Source organism: Dromaius novaehollandiae, chromosome Z, assembly GCF_036370855.1.
Source record: "Dromaius novaehollandiae isolate bDroNov1 chromosome Z, bDroNov1.hap1, whole genome shotgun sequence".
NCBI classification, from domain to species: domain Eukaryota; kingdom Metazoa; phylum Chordata; class Aves; order Casuariiformes; family Dromaiidae; genus Dromaius; species Dromaius novaehollandiae.
This window is the reverse complement of record NC_088132.1, coordinates 37736357-37751686: the sequence shown is the minus strand read 5'-3', so window position 1 is coordinate 37751686 and position 15330 is coordinate 37736357.

The window sequence follows — 15330 nt, the reverse complement described above, 5'->3', positions numbered from 1 at the left end:
CTGCTCCTCCCTGTTTGGTGTCATACACAAATTTGGAGAAGGTGCATTCAATCCTGTCATCTGGATCATTTATAAGGATATTGAACAGTATCGCAGCTAGTATCAAGCCTGAGGAACACCACGTGACCAGCTGCCATTTCAACTTGGAGCCATTGACCACTACCCTTTGAGCTCAGCAGTTCAGCCAATTTTCCACCCATCTCCTGGTCCATCCATCCAGTCCATATCTACCAGTTTGTCAGCAAGCACATTGCGAGAAACCATGTCAAACACCTTGCTAAAATCAAAGTAAGTGAAGTCCACAGCTCTTACCTCACCCACTGAGCAAGGTGTTTCATCATAGAAGGCAACCGTGTGGGTCAAGCACAATTTGCCATTGGTGAATCCGTGTTGGCTTTTCCCAGTCACCTTCTTGTGCTTCATGTGCTTGGAAATAGCCTATAGGAGGATCCGTACCACAATTTTCGCAGCGACTGAAGTGATGCTGGCTGGTTCGTAATTTTCTGGATCTTCTTAATTTTCAGTTTAATGTGATATATATTGGAAAGATACGAATGAGGTGCCTCCATAATTTGTGTATAACACTCAAGGAGAGGTCATACAAAATGGTGTGGTAGAGGCAAATGCTCCTGTAACTTATTTAGACCCCCAAAAGCTCTTTATAGGCTTATTTGCGTCTTACAGCATCCTATAGTGTAGCTCATGGAACAATTACAATATATCCTGTGGAGAACTATGGAAGGAAAAAAGAAGAAAAATCCCATCTAGATTTGAAGACGTTCTGTAAAGAATGTCTTCAGTACGCAGGCCAGGGCAGGGACCGATGATGGTGCCCCTCCCCTTTTCCCCATGACCCGATACGTGTCCATGCTGCGTTACCCAGTCATACACAAATAGCATATCTGAATGTCCTCTGGTGAGGCACTGAGCACCTGTGATATCAGCGCCTTCCCTCTCACGTGCCCTCCAAGGAGGAAACATGCATATACCCTGGGGTTTTTGTCTGTACATGTGTTAGGATGTGGGTGTGTTTATTTGTGCAGGCCAGGCTGCCTTGACTTACGCCTTAAGATCTTTCTGTTGAGGAGCTGCATCTCTTGTCAGAACACCCTAAAAAAAATAAATTCTAATGGGCCAAAACCCAGAAGGTAGAATGAATATTTGTTTGATAAACTCAATAGATTTGAAACCTGAATGCATTTTTACAGGGCAACATAAAAGAGGTCTTAGAAAACAACAAAACTCTACTTTGAATATTTGCTAAGGGAAGAAATAGGTTTTGTAGAGTAATACAATAGTGAAGGAACAAAGCTATCTCTAATATATTTCAATGGTAGTATATCTCTGCTTTCACTTTTAGGCATGGTAATTTCATCTTTTACACTGTATAGATAACTGAGAGAAAGTCATGGAAAGGCTGCAATTCTTTTTCAAAGGAACGTGAATTTTAGCTATTCAACAGTGAGGTACACTCAAAAGCCATGTTGGCACGATCAATATAGTTTTATGAATACTTAGTTTACTGGTGTCATAAATAATTAATTCAATCCAGGTAGACTCCCTTAAAAAGCAATTTACTAAGCTGTCAACCAATACAGCAACAACATACCAGGAATACTTTTTGCTAAGAGGCATGATTTTAAAAAAAGGATTAATTATAAGATTGAAGATATGATGAACACTTTTCTTCTGAACTCTGCAGTTCAATTGCAGTATTGTCTTCACAAAAATTCATGACTGTAAAATGGGAGACAAACAGAAGATTTTATTTTAAATAATAAACATTTTTAAAAGTGACATACCGTAAGAGATATTTCCCATCTAAAAGAGGTGGTAAATGAATGTATTACTTACTTCACAATGATTTAAATATTGTTCAATAATTAATGCGGTGCTGTGCTAACGTGGCATTATAGAGAAGAACTAATTCAAAGGCAATTAGTAGTATTAGATGAAAGTTTTGCTTTGGGGACTTTTATTATTTAGAAGCTATTTTTTATCATTAATTTAAACCAGAGAGCTTACATTTAAGGTTATGTGGCGGTGGCTGCCTGCTACTTACTGAATTTGGAAAAGCTGCATATTCTCAAGCCAGTCGGTCTTACAAGCCAGAGATAGCAAGGCCAGGATAGCCCTGTGCATTCAAGGTATCCCATGGGTGTGCAAACATTTTTAACCCTGCCACCTCCTCGCTATTGTAGCCAAGATATAAAGGAAGAATGCAGCGGCTCGGCTTTGTCTTGCACTTCAGTCCCAGGGAGAGGCAAAGGTTAAGAATGGGGAAAATTAGGCAGGCAGCCCTGTGTGGCCCAGAGAAAGACATGCTCTTCTGTGGGGGCCAACTCCCCTTACATAAATGGGCGAAAGCCCCATGAATGAGATCATTTTGACTTCCTTTGCTCACATGCTAATGTGGGCTTTCTCTCCTTTAGTTAAAGCAGGTCAGCCATGCACTAAGGTTCAGCACTGCTTTGTGAAATATTTCCGAACCCCTGGTGCCTGCGCTGTGACTCAGGTCTGAAGTACGTGACTCACATGGGTCGTCCTTGCTCTGCAACGGGTGCGTAAGGCCTGGCGCACCTGAGCCCACCTTCGTGTTCCCGGTGAGGTCTGAAGAGCGAAGACCCCAGCAATCAGCACGCTCGAGAGGAAACACGGGCAGTGGGGTTTATTTCAGACCACTACTCAAGGGCTTACTAAAATGGCATTTGTGTACGCTCTGCCCTCATTGATAGCAAATTGAACGTTAATGGGGGGCAGTTCTGGCATTTAGGAGCGCCAGTAATCACATACTAGTCACAGTGATAAGGTTTCAGACTGCCACTCTTTTTGCTGCTGTTTGGCTTTTTTTTTTTAATCCTTGGATTTACTTTGCTCTCAAATTCTTTTACAGTTTGCTCACTGAATTATGTTCACTCCAAAGAAGTGAATCCAGTTTCTTCTGTTCCCACAGTAATCATCAATTCAAGCTAAAGTGAAAGGGTCAAATCCAGAGGCAAAGTAAATGGTGGTGTAAATTTCTCATTAGCAAATCAATGCAAATCAGTGAAATTCAGTGTCACTGAACCAAAGTCAGCTCTGCTTTAAGTGAGAACAACCTCCATCAATAGCTTCTTTCTACTCTGCGTTTGATCCATTGGGCCAAATTACACTTATACCCTTGACATCACTGTGAAGTTGAATTAATCATGGGAGGGCACTGTCTCTGCCACTGTGAATGTAAATCTGTATAATTCTCCTGCTAAGGGGAAAAAGGAGCTGAAGTAGCAAAAGAAAAGAGTGTGAACAACAAAATAAATTTACCCTCTTCAACCTTTTTAGCATCCTCCTGAACCTTGCTGTTGGCTGCACCTTCTAGCTTCACAAAATGCATGCGGCATTAACAGCTTCCTATACACTCAATGCAGGCTGGCAGGTGGGAGAAGAAGGGCCTGAAGGGAGGTCGTGGTGCACGCAGTGCAGGTCACATCCCTGCTCCCCACGGCTCCTCCTCGACTGGCACTGCCCCAGACTGAAGAATGCTGAAGGGGGGAGACAGCGTCAGGGAGCTCTCTGGAGTATAGGCTAAATATGTGCCGGCCAGCAGTAGGTTAACTTATACATATGAAAATCCTTTTAAACAAATCAGAAATGGTGAGGAAATGTGGAGTATCCAACGCCTTTCCTTGCTCCAAACCTTTAAGATTTCCTTCAACCAACTAAAAAGTTAAACCACAGTTCACACTCCGCATATGCTGTCTGCTCGCCTTTCCAGAGGCTCGCAGCTGCCTCGGCCGTGAGGGAGCCTAGTCTGTAAATCACTGCACGGAGGAGACTGGCGCAATTTATTTCTTCTGGCACAAGCAAGGAAAGTTGCCACAGCTGTTGGCTGGTACGGGGGTGCACTCTGGCTCATGGGCGACAGCCGTTCGCCATTTCTATACCACAAGCCTTGCATATGTTAATGATGCTCCTTAATCCCCACCAGTTTATTTCAAAAATATCTTTAAATCAGGCTTCTGCAGTTATGGCCAAGTTAACAATTTATTTCACTCAGGCCTGAAAATACAACATGTAATTTAGCTGTTTTAAATTCCAGAATGTAGCTGTGTGTGTGTACACATATATATATGTTTACATGTATATGTATATACACACACACATATATTAAATATATATAAAACTTTAAAAGTAGACTTAAATATAAATTGTAACATATCAAAAGTAAGAAGAATAGAAAGGGAAAGAAATAGCCTTCACTGTAAATTAGGTCTAACCATAAGCTTTTTAATGAGCCTTCATTCATGCAAACTTTGCATCAGATCTATTTTTTCCCTCATTTTCCAAAGACATTTTGCAGGTACTATGTCATATTACAAAACCACTGTGAGAGGCTTAAATCCTTATGAAATGGATGCATTAGTCAGGATAGGTCAGGTCTAGCAGTAATGTTGTCAAGGACAGCTTCTGTTACTTTTTTATTTATTTTTCACATTGTCCAGATTTGCTTGATGTTGTTTTGCACTTTTAGCACTGTTACCTCTAAAAACATGGATGAAGCATTATACCAGAGTCTTATTATGATCTCTGAAATACTTATGAACAAAGGCATATTCTGAAGTGTAAGTAGTTTGGACAAAATACTATATTCAACACTGGAAATATTTAACAGATCACATACTAGTTGGTACCTCTAGGCAGACCTGATTCTTCCCCACACATGCATACAAGGTTATTAATGTATTTTTAAAGCAGATTGTTGACTTAGCTCTGTGTTTTTACCTGTATAAGAGCCTTTACAGAACTCCTATTAAGGCTAGAACAAATCTGTGTATGAGTCAAAACAGGATGATAATACCTACAGGTGTAAAGACCATTTAACTATATGTCCCAGACAGGAAGAGTTGTCCACATCTCCAGCAACAGATGTCAAGTTAAGTTGGGATGGACCATACTCTCTAGAGTTAGCACTGGAGTCTGGGTTGCTGTCATGTATTTGTCTACAATAAAAGATAGAGCTTGGTTTGAAGTCTGTAATAGTGCTTCTCGTTTGACACCTACTTAACATATGTTTTCATATTGGCAGAGGATTACAGTAAATTTCAGGATTATAGATCTGAATAGACGCAGCCTGTGTTCAAATTCTTGGCTCTGAATGTTTTAGATTTCAGATTTGGATCATAATCTAAGTAGACAGTGTCGGATTTGCTGTGGTCAGAGTCTCATGCAAGCTGCCAGTCGTATTTCCTATCAAGATAGCAGGAATTTTATGAAAGCAGCTGTTCTGGAGAGATTTCTGCTATACTCCAGCATCAGCTTCAGCTGATTTGTCTTTATCCGCTTCACAGTCATACTCAAACTTTGGGAAGTGTATTTCAGTGTACTCTTCAGATTGACTGAGAGATACTTATCACCAGCAGACTGAAAAGACTCAGCTCACCTTCCCACTTTACTCACTAGTGGACTCGCATACATGAAAAAAGCAGAGGAGATTTGTGTGGTATATACTATATAACGTACCCTCAGACAGGGGAGCAGTCACCCAGCACCATAGGCTGGGCTCTCTTGGCAAGGGAGGACAACTTTCCTCATTGGAGCCCCATCACTTCTGCCAGGAACCACGTGGATGTCAAGAGCAACGCACAGTCTCTGGTGAGCGTAAGAGCCAACAGTTCGAACTACATGCTGGTGCAAGCCAGCAGTTAAAACCTCAGCTGGTCTTTCCAGAGCTCATCATACACCCTGATGGATCATGGTACTGGAATTACTTCAGTGCAAGTTAGAGCATCCTGAATTGCTTTAATTTCTACCAGTTTTTGACGGCCCCCTCAGGGGTCATTATTCTATTAGGGTTGTTCTTCCTAGTCCCCACAGTCTCTATCCTGATATGTACTGTACATCCTACATCATTCAGCCAGTTCTTAAGGAAGTATTAGTCATTGACTTCCAATGAAATTCTTTAGATCTAACTGCCTGTTCTTGAGCAGCCTAATTAAAAAACTTGTTAAGGATTTCTTCCAACTCCATGTGGATAACACCAGCCTTTCCCATTCATTATTAAGAACAAGATTTGAAACATGCTGCTGCTGCTGTCAAACCAATGTTATCATCTCTTTTTGGCTAAAAGAACTGGGTTTGTTCAGCCTTAAGAAGAGATGGCTGAAGGGAGATTTGATTGCTGTCAACAACCACCTAATTGGAGAATGTAGAAGAATGGAGCCAGGCCCCTCCCAAAGGTGGACATGGGTAGGAGAAAAGACAACAGACACAAGTTAGAACACAGGAAATTCCAATTAGGTATAAGGAAAATAATTTTCACCATGTGGAGGTGAAAAACTTGAACTGGGCCAGGAGAGGTGTGGGATCTCTGTCCTTGGGGTTATTTGAAAGCCAGCTGGACACAGTCCTAGGCAATGTCATGTAACCAGACCTGGTTGAGCCCAGGGTTGGACTAGAGATGTCCACAAGTCCCTTCCAGCAGAAATTATTCCGTGGTTCTAAGAACAAAACAAGAAGGCAGATTTAATAAAATGCTGCTGAGGGCACCTGTCTCTCATCTTCCTAACTTCTCTCCCGCAAAGTGTGTGTGTCTCACCTGCTCTATTCCTACCTAGTCTGTATAAAACCACAAGAGAATTCACAGACCTAGATTAAAACATCAAAGTTCCCATGACTTTGAGCAACTTTACATCCTTCTCATACTGGTTACTAATACAAAATACACTTCCAGGCCTGGTTTCTATATACAGTTTCTGGCAAGGGAAGTCCTGCCTTGTAAACCTCTTGATGGTCTCTCATGGGATGAACAAGCATGTGGAAAAGAAGGCATCAACCAGATCACCCAACTGATGTCTTTTTTGCTTTCCGAAAGGCTTTTGACAATTGACCTTCACTGGGGCTTTTAAGAAAACTCACCAGCCATGACATAGGAGAGCATATAGGAAAATAACTGGCTAAAACCTAGGAAGTCAAAGGTAAATGGGCAGTTTTCACAACGGAAAAATGGTTGTGTCCCCCTACAACTATAAAGGATATATTAGAAATAAAAGAGGTTCAGAGAAGGGTGACAAGGATGCTTAATAGGTTCCATATAGGAAAAAAAAGATTAGGCTGGGAGACTTTAGTATGGGGGAAAAAAAGATGGCTTGAGGTGTTGATGTTAAAGTCTACAGAATTATGAGCGGTATGGGGTAGATGACTAGGAAAGAAATTGTTTGCTGTTTCTTCCAATACGAGAACCCAGGGTCACCAAAGCAAGACAGCAGGAATCACACTCAGAACAAACAGAGGTTCTTCGTGCGATGGATAACGGATGTGGGAAGCTCCTTGCCAAAGGACACTGAGTACAAGAAGTTTATATTGAATTCAAGAGGAGACTGAACAAAGACTTTGAAAAAGATTATAAATTTATTGAATAGAAAAACCACAAAGGGTTCAGAAAATCCCCTGGCTGAAAATTGTTAGGAGATGGGAGCGTATTAGTACAGATATGTGCCCTATTCTTGCTCTTTTCTAGGTTTGTGGCCACTATTGATGACTGAGCTAGCCAGGATATGGTTGGGTCTGTATTCCTTGACCTCCAAAGAGACTGGTGACGTGGATGGTGATTTTGACCTTTCCTTTACCCAAAGCTGAGTGAGTAAACCCCCATGCCATGTCTCAGTGCAGTCTGGAAATAGTCAATATTTACAAGATGCGGTGCTTGAGCTCCTGCAGCTGCACTGCTGCTGGACCTCAGCTGGCTCACCTATGGCCGTTAGGTTTTCTCCCTCTTGACTCCCCAGCATTTCTAATTCCCGGGACAGACAGCATATGTGTGTCCTCCTGAGCAATGTAAGCACATCTGATTTCAGAACTTTAAATCTTGGCCCTGAAGCTTAATCTTGGCAAACCTGAGCTGGTGGGGGGGTGGGGGGGGTGGGGCAGAGAAACCACTGGTGACCTCTGCTATGTTGTCTGAACTTTTCTACTCCAAAAGCAACTGGATTTTTGAGAGCATTCAGGCACCTAGACAAGCTCCTTGTGGGCATCTCAAAATCTGCTTTACAAGATTGTTGCCAGATGCCTAACTCCCCTTGACTTCAGTGCAATAGCACTTCTGAAAATCCTTAAGACACCTATCTACATCTTTAGGTGCTTAAATATCTCTAGTGTGCTGATCCTGTGCCCTCCAGAACTTAAAAATAACTTTGTCTAATTGGAATCCTACTTGACCCTGGGTGGTTTGAGGCCTGCTCCATCTGCATAGGCTGACAGGACAAATGAAAATATATTAATCTGAAGTGAAAAGCACTTATTGCAGATGGAGTAAGATCCCTTGAGGTATGTGTCTGATTCCAAAGTTATGGACAGGCACAGCAATTTTAATATTAATACGATGTTTTAAATAATAGAGAAGCTGTGAGATTATCAATTTATGGCCAAACAAAATATGAAGCACACCGTTATATGCTAGATTAAAAGAATGCAATCTGTAACTTTTCATGGTTCGCTATTACAACAATACTATGGTGGTAACTAGTATTAAACAGGAAATTACTATGCTTTTTTTTTTTTTCCCCCAGAATGCAGCAAAAGAGAAAGAAAGAAAAATGAAAATCACTGGGACAGGACCCTGTCCTTAAATGTGTTTGTATAGCATTGAGCTGAGCGGATTGAAATCTTTGGAGGGCAGGATAAAATAAATTAACGAAGAATACTAAATCATGACTCCAAACAAAAGAGCTCAGAAATGCGAAAGACAGAGCAGGAGGGATTTCAGCCAACAGCGTTATAATCACTGTGTGCGCGCATGTGCCAGAGATGTAGCTGATCACTAGGTGATCTTGTACCTAGGCATACTTAGCTCAGGGTTCCAGTATTTTTTTCTCTCAGAGAGCAATTTTGTTATTAAACAAACACAGGCATTTTCATGTTTGGCACATTCAGGATTCATTCCCATCCCTTTGCTCTTTTTTTGCTTTGTTTTCTCCAGTGCAATGTCAGGAGCTGTAAGCACATTTTTTTCAGCTCCTGATTAGGTGGAGAGGTCTTCTTGTCTAATTCAAGGACACATTCACTCACAGTTTCAAAGCAGATGATTAGCTGTCCCTGGCTTTGCCAAGACAGTGGGAGTTGTATGACTAAATCCTTGTGCCGGTCTTTTAAAATATTCTCTCTTGATAATTAACTGGAGCCGCTGACCTTCCTGATTTCACCTCCTACCACAGTTTCTGAGCAATGGTGCAGTGTGCCACCTACAATGCAAGTTAGCCAACGGCCATTATTTTCAGAACTGCACCAAAATTATTTTTGTACTTATTCCATTGCCTTACACTCAAAAGCAGTTAACGTCGGGCTCTCATCCCGCTGCACTCCCTCAGCACTTGCTCACCGCGCCGCAGCAGCAGTACAGCTCGCATGATGCACTTTGCACACCGCATGAGGACATCTGCAGGACTGAAGTCTCCTTCACGCTTAAAAGCCTGAGGCACAGAGGGACGAACTTGAGTGGACTGAAATATGATGTCTGAGAATGTTATTACCCCCAACTGCCCTCCTCGCCCCCTTTTTTGAAATCGGCATGCCTAGGCGAGAAGGGGCAGGCCGGGTGGTGCAGCCTCAGGTCTCCACTTGGCAACACCGGCCGTGGCTGGCGGTCAGGCACGAGTGGCAATAACATCCTAAACCCCCAGAGGTGCAGTCACCACGGCTCATCCCTCTGATCCCCAAGGTTGTGGCTCTGAAGCAGATGGAGATAGGAAGGAAATTCTCTTGCCGTTAGCTTTATCTTTGGCAGAAGCAGGCAGTTTGCAGTATCCTTGAAGGAGCTTCTTTGGATTACAGCAACTATTAGCTGAGTGTTTAACAAATAAATTCAAATGAAAACCAAATGTCTTCAGCAACACAGCAAAGAGCATTTGGTTACCAGTGCAGATCAGCCTATACCAAAGCTTGGGTTCGGAAAGTTTGGGTTCAGCCTTTGAGGCTGTAGCCCTGCTGCAGTCAGGATGCACTCTTGCCTCAGCTGTTTATTTATCTGAAATGCGTAATGCTCTTGTCCATGCAGTTCGGGTAGGACATTTCCTTTTTCTCTCTTCCAAGAGAAGCAACGTTCTCTAAGAAAAAACAGCTCATGACTAAGAGTAAATAAGTTATCAAAACAGCTGTGTCAATGGGCAACATGAGCACTCTCCCTTCCCTCACAAAGCAGCTCATTTATTTGGATGGTTAAGTAAGAAAATAGGTGCGTGAGTTGAGGTGCCCAAGTCTGCAAGTGTTGGCCTGCGTTCCTGAACTGAGTCTTCTCATGCCCTGATTCAATTCATATCCACCTCTTTACAGCAGAGCTGTGAATCCTAAAAATGGATGTTTGCTGTAAAAAAATCACTGCTGCAATTTCAATTATAGTTATCTAAGCTCAGCACTGTGATACAGGTATGGTCTTTGCTTGATATTTCCTAACACTAACTGGACATGTGCGTGAAAGGGAAAGAAAGACCCCAGAAAAGAAAGACCTCGCCAACCTCACTTGAACATTAGATTATTCACTTTCCCAACTAATCAATAATCGTTATAATTAAAATTGATAGCTGCAAATAACATGACAGAGTGCTGCTGCCAGAATACTGATTGTGTATTTGGCTTGGAAAGATATGCAGTAGCGTGGAACACTTATTTTCCAATTTGCTTTTAGCTGTGTGCAAATTGCTTTAGCTGTATCCAGCTGATTTAGACCTTGCCTGGAGGTACACTAGATTAATTGGGAGCCACACATTCATTGCTTACAGAATGGACTCTGTAATTGGTGGAATTTGTTAGTGCCAGTTATAAAATAACTATATAGTTCTGCTTTTTTTTGTTGTCCTTTCATTACTCTTTCAGGATAGGGGAAAAAACAATTAGAACCCTTCAGACAATCAAGATTGCTTTTAAGTCTTTATGTAAAACCGCCAATGTGACTACAGTCAATATTTTATGCAAGCAAACATTACTGTGACTATGGTATTGATTTTTTTTTCAAAACTGAAAAGCTCTTCAGCATACACAAGAGGGATTTTTTTTTTGTCCTTGTTGTGACTGAACTTTAGATAATGAAACCATTATGTTGTTACTACCAATGGCTTTCAAAAATAACTCTTTGTTCTTTTTTGTATCTTAACTAGCTTATTATTAAATAGTGGGAAAACTTATTGTTGTTTGTTGGCACCTAAAAGCATTAAAAAAGAATCTAGGGCCATAGCTTTTCTTAAATCCAGGCTGCTCTTTTGTTTATGTATGTATAATAGGGATGGGTAAAGCCTAGAGCTAAAAACATAAATATCTCTATAATGGACTAATTCAAAGTTATAAATAATCTGATTATTGATGGATTTAGGCGTTAAGAGCCATGACCTGGGCTTACTTCAGTTTCCCTTGTTGTTCATGTCTTCACCTTGGAAACGAACAAATGATAAAACTGTTTTTACAACCTCTGCATCTTACGCACGGTGCAGAGCACAGGACAAGACACTGGAGCCTGGAGGATTTCACAGCCAGGGGCCGTATTGGGCCTGACCATGCCCCATTTTTGCGAGGGGCAAAACCGTGACGCTCATAGCCGCCACTCGGTCGTTCACAGCTCACAATACACGTGTGACAAGGCTGCGCTGCCGAGACCCTCGCGCAACCCTCATTTACAGCTCCTGCGCTCACACCATGTGCATGGCCTTTCCCTCACACACAACACTTAAGCCTGTTGGCCAGCTGCAATTAAACTAAAGGTCAATGCTCCGAAGACATTCTTTTTTGATAATTTAGCAAGTATTGGTAAGCAGGCAGAGGACAGACAGCCTGTTAGTGGCCTCATTTAGGAAAAATTCCCACTTCACTGAACATCTGAGAGTCCGAACAGGCAAGAAAGCCATTGGAAACTGGTCTTCATTAGCTCCACTGGTCCCAGAACTACCTGTTCTTCTTCAAGTCTCTTTAGCTATTAGCCAGCAATTTGCTTCTGATGGTACTGGAAGATAGGAGTATTTCTACTGCTCATTCAAACTGAGCATCCAACCTTCATGCTATCACTAGGGAATAATGGATAGTAAATATGAGAAGAAGTGAGCCTGGGGCAGACACATGATCTAGAAAAGGGTGTATGTGAAAGGAAGACAAGAAAGGGGCCTGGATCAGTCACCACCCTTAGCTGCCCTCATATGTGCATAGACACAAGGAAGAATTAAAGAGCTATACTGAATCACAATGATGACTGTCTCAGGGGACCAAACTCTTACATAGTTGCAGCACACCTCACCTGAGATTAGCGAGAGGTGCCCTAGCATAAGAGACAGTGGACTCTGTCCTGCCATTTTTGGTTCTTTCTTTTTGTGGTAGTTTCCTCTGCAGCTTTTTGGTTCTTTAGAGCAATAAGCTGATGGAGACCGACTTTTGGCAGGTGCAAAGGGAAAGTGGTCAACTGACTTCAGCAGAGTCACAGCCGTCTCCACAGGCTGAGGGTATGGCAAATTCTCTATTAAAGGAAGCCAGGAGCCAGCCTCTCATTTCTAAGTAGGAAGATTGTGAATTAGCTCAGCAGATACTTGCGGCAAGGCTCGGTATTAAATTGTCACATTCCAGGACACGGCATGGGAAGACATACTGTGCCATTGACATTTTAATGACCTTTTCAGTATGGAGCTCTGCTTAAAAAATCAGCGCCTTGATGAGGCTCATCACTGCACACACTGGAACTGATTTAGGACAGATTTGGAGAAAGGTGTGGATGAAAGGAGACTATAAAAGCCTTGCTCTGGCATGTATATGCAATGCAAAAGCAGAACCTTCCCTGCAGTCCTTGTAGTCCTTGGCCTGCTTCCTCCCATTGTCTCTGGGGAAACGCAGAGCCCCAAAGGAAGGAGGTTGAGTCATTTCTACAGTGGCCAACAGAGCCGACCACTGCTGAACAGGGAGCAGAGCAGGGAGAAGCCTCTTCCGCATGGGGAAGCTGCCCATACAGCTGAGCACACATAGTAGAGGCCAGCTCCTGTTAAAGCAAATTGCAAATCTTGCCCTTTTCAGTGGCCCATATCGGATGAGGAAAGAAAAACCACCTCCTCTCCCCTCTATTTCTAGTGTCACTGATATAGTTCTCGGACTCTTAAACACAGGTTTATATTATTGAGAAAATGGGGGAAAGATAATAATAAAAAGGAACATTTTTCATGGCAGCCTCTTACCTATGTAGGAAGTTCTTCAACCAGAAGACTCTAGGGCTTCTTGTACTATATCTCATTTCCACTATTCTGTGCAAATTTGATCTGAACCATATAAAGGCAAAACTCCTCTTTCACTTTTCATATGGCTAATTTTTTGGCTTGTTTTTTTAAGCTGGCATTGCTATACAATTCAGTTTCATGAACATGCATTACTCTCAAAATAATAAATAAGCACTACTCTAGCATCAGCAAGTTCAAATGGCCAAAATCCTGTAATTAAGATACACCACTGCACCATCCAAAATGCCTTCCAAATGCTGCTGAAGTGACCAGCTATGAAGCCACGGAAATAGTCTACAGGAGTTCATTCATCTATAGTGAAAACTGCTTTCAAACTCCTCAAAGCACTTTTGTGTAATATTATGGTGAAGAGTAACAAGCTTTCCGCATGATTAACATTGACAGGTTGCAACTAATAATTACCTTTGCTAAATCCTAAAGTTTGCTAATTTGTCAGTCCAGACGAGAAGTTTCAGAGCTGCTACTGAGGTTGGAAGCACCATTTAGCATAGGCTCCATAGAAATTACTAACAACCACCGTGAATATTTTAATAGGGCCTAGCTTCCCATCACTGCACATGTGTAACTTCAGCTTATGTTAATGATTTTCTACATGCATCACAGAGCCTTAAAAAATGGTTAAGTAAGTAAAAAACACAGTGTCTTCAAAAGGCTTTCTCCCTCCCCTCATAACGAAACAGATTCAACATCGGATACACCAAAAAGGGAAAAATGAGCTGCAAAGCTCTTATAAGTCATTAGACATTTTTGTTTTCAAATCTCTCTGAAAAATACAAAATTTTCTAAATCTCATGCTATAAAGAAAGGGGTAAAGAAGATAAAGACAGTACAAACCAAGACTTAGGAGTTTTCCATGTTAAATTGAAATGGAAAACTTACTCCGCTACCAACAGTCAAGTGTCTCTTCTGCCTCACGCAATCCTCTTGTGTTGCTCAGTAAAAGAAAGACCCGCACAAAAATACAAAAATTAAAGAAAAGGCTAAAGTTAAGTGAACCTAGGAAAAATTGACCTGAGCAAAATAACTGCATCAAGGGAAGCTCATGCTAACGCTATAGAGAGATTAGTACAGCCAGGCAAGTAGAGGGCTAAAACTTGAATAAATGAAGAAAACAGGGCTGCCTTTGTAAAACAAAGCAAAGCTGGTTCGGTAAGTAATGACCGTATGGCTGCAATTCACTCTGATATGTGGAGACAAAGCTTCGAAACGCCTATGTGGGCTTGGTTTTGTTCCCAATTTTTGAGGAGTAAGGTGCTTTCAAGAGACCTTTTAGAACTGTAATGGCTTTTGTCAGTTATCTTCAGCTGCTTGTTAATAATGGCCTGTTCTAGCTACTCATCAAACATCTTGTGCTATCTCCTGTGAGATGCTAAAAGCATCCATTGCTGTTATTCAGAAGGAACTATAAATATGAACCATGCTGTACAAATTTGAAGTGAGACATGTTCCCTGTCCCAAACACTTCAGGCTGAAGAGAGACAGGATACATTAACACAGCGTAAGATACAGGGGAAAAAGAAAAGTACAGGTCAAAGGAAGCAGTGTGATAAAAGCAAAAAGAGAGAGGTAATCACAGGCTGAGAACACGACTGCATGCAGAAGATTTCAGCTGTACAAACAGAAAGAAAAGAGTGAGTTTTGATGACACCAAATGGAAGTAAGTTAGAGGGCTTATTAAGTGGGCAAGAGGGGGAGCGAGAGAAGAGAAGGAGAGAGAAATGGGAAAAAGAGAGGGGGAAAAAAAGTGAAAGGGCACAAGAGTGTTGCAAGCCAATGCTAGAGTGACATTCTGAGGCAGAACAATGAGGACAGTAAATCCGTCAGTTGTCAATAAAAGTGCGACAAGACCGTGACTCCAGAAGGAAGCAAGAGCGGGGTTCCCTTATGTGTCCCCTAGGGTCACCAGGGAATCCAAAAAGATAAACTGGAAGAACGTCACTCCCCACCCCCACGAGAAAAGCTCTACCCCAGCTCTGCCAGCCCTTCGTTTTAGCCAGGTGGACCCCCGTCCTATTTCAGGCTCTGAAGCTACATAATTGCTCTAAAAAAACCCACCCCTTCTCTGTACACATCCATTTTATCCCCACGTGAGCCCCACGGG